Source organism: Belonocnema kinseyi, chromosome 9, assembly GCF_010883055.1.
Source record: "Belonocnema kinseyi isolate 2016_QV_RU_SX_M_011 chromosome 9, B_treatae_v1, whole genome shotgun sequence".
NCBI classification, from domain to species: Eukaryota; Metazoa; Arthropoda; class Insecta; order Hymenoptera; family Cynipidae; genus Belonocnema; species Belonocnema kinseyi.
In genome coordinates, this window is record NC_046665.1 from 39,819,523 (window position 1) to 39,821,855 (window position 2,333).

At 44.0% G+C, this 2,333-nt stretch overlaps 1 protein-coding gene across 1 annotated transcript in view; it reads left to right on the top strand.

Annotated features, from left to right (window-relative positions):
• LOC117180492 (venom carboxylesterase-6-like) overlaps positions 1-2,333 on the top strand; it is a 128,344-nt gene that overhangs the window by 81,228 nt on the left and 44,783 nt on the right. The gene's annotated exons all lie outside the window — the stretch shown is intronic.

Genomic DNA, 2,333 nt, shown 5'->3' on the forward strand with positions numbered 1-2,333 from the left:
CACACACTTAACAAGTCAAAGCTGCTGACCATCAGACAGCATATTGTTGAGAGAATACGGATACTATCTGACGCTAAGAGAAGTCTAGAGCGAAGGAAGAGGTGGGTCAGAGAAAATCAACAGTTTCCCGCTAACCCATCTCGACTCTTCCAAGACCCTCCAGTTACTGTCGAACACTTACCCAAACCAGAGGAGGTCGAAGTATTTTGGAGAGAAGTCTACGAAGTTCAGCATAGACTGGACGAAGACTCAGAAAATATAAAGAGCTTCAAGGAGTTATGTGTTGCCCTCATAACACCTGATAAAGAATGCCCACCCATCACTAAAGAGGAGATGAAAAAAGTATTAAGAGAGATGAAGAACTATTCCGCACCGGGACCAGATTGTATCAAAACCTTCTGGTGGAAGAAGTTTTCTTCAACCCATCAGCATTTGGCCCGTATTTTCACCTCATATTTGAAGTCGGTAGAACAGATTCCAGAGTGGTCGGTGGAAGGGCGCACAATACTTTTGCCGAAAATAGGCAACTTAACTGACCCGAAGAATTACAGGCCAATAACTTGTCTGAACACGCTTTATAAGATATTCCAAAAAAACCAGATTTACTATCTCATCTGGAAAAAATCGTTTGACAACTAACAAGGTCACCTTTCAGAGAGGTGTCTTTCAGGGCGACACCATGAGCCCACGGCTCTTTTGCCTCACATTATTGCCACTATCTCTAGCACTTCGCCATTTCGACGGGTACTTGTACGGCAAACCTACAGATCGAAAGTACAAGGTCACTCATGTATTTTACATGGACATCCTTAAAATCTATGCTAAAAACAGAGAGCAACTGCATCTAGCTCTCGGGATTGTCGAACGATATACTAAGGAAATTGGAATGGAATTTGGGTTAGACAAATGCGCGAAGGTTTATTTGCAGCGAGGAAAACTTAATGGAATCCCTGAAGATTCTGAGCTCGTTGATAGAAGCGCTATACGACATCTTTGCGCTGGAGAGACTTATGCATACCTGGGCATGCCACAGAGCCGCATTCAGGAAAAGGATACTCTCCGAAGCAGATAAAAACGTCTCATCCGACAGATTTGGTCTTCCGATGGACGAAGAACGAGCTCAAATCTCTTGATATCGGGACAAGAAAGGTTATGCATATGAACAAAAGCATGCATCTTAAGTCTTCCGTTCCGCGACTGTACATTTCACGCCGTCAAGGTGGTTGCGGAATATTGAGTCTTGAATGTCTTCACAACAGGATTATTCTGGGTACAGCACATAGAGTTGCAAATGGAGAAGACCCTCTTCTTAAAATGGTCATGAATCACGGAGAAGTGGGCAAAGGAGCGTTTCTGTACAAAGCAGCGGAGGAGGCTGCTGAAGCATTTGGACTTGACTTCAGTTTTAGGGGTGAGCAAAATGCATGAAATCTTATCTATCTCGAGTGCTCACTCCTGAAAGCCCGGATTAAGAAAGCACAAGAGAAAAACTTTCGTGAACAGCTCCTCGATAAGAGAATGCACGGTATCTTCCACAGAAATCTGAAGGATCAGTCAATGTCTTTCGAGCTAACGTTTGCTTTCCTTAAATCGCCCGGATTGAAGTCTGGTACGGAGGGTTTCATTTTTGCATGCCAAGACGGTGTCATTTCCACCTTAACATACTGTCGCCACATTTTGAGCCAAGACATTCCCGATGATAGCTGTAGGGCGTACCATGCACACCCCGAGCATTTAGCTCACATACTATCTAGTTGTCCAACTCACGCGGGAACGTCCTACATTCAAAGGCACAATGCGGCACTAAGAGTGCTTAATTACCATCTCCGTCACTCCTACGGTATTAACCTTAATATCGCTCCTCTAAATGCTCCTAGGGAAATTGAGTCAATTGTCGAGAATGGGATGTGCCACATATACTGGAACTTTATATTCTCAACAATTGTTTCTGTTGCTCACTCGAGGCCTGACATGGGTCTTCTTGACTTCGAGAAGCGGACCATGTTTGTTATCGGATTTTCGGCACCAGGTGATAAAAACATTATAACCAAGGAGAATGAAAAGAAAGAGAGGTATCGAGACCTTATAAGAGAGTTGCAACGATTGTACACGGAATATTCTGTTAAATTGATCGTCCTTATCATCGGCGCTATTGGAGGTGCCAAGGTTTCAACAATATACTAGAACACTTGCGGGAAAAATGCAGAAGGCGGTTGTCCTTAGGTCGCTCCGTGTTCTTAGGGTGCACGAGGCTTTTGCTGAATTGTCGTATTGATTCCTTTACAGACTGTAACCACCTATCTCACGGTCGTGAGACGTGGTTTTGGCTGAAA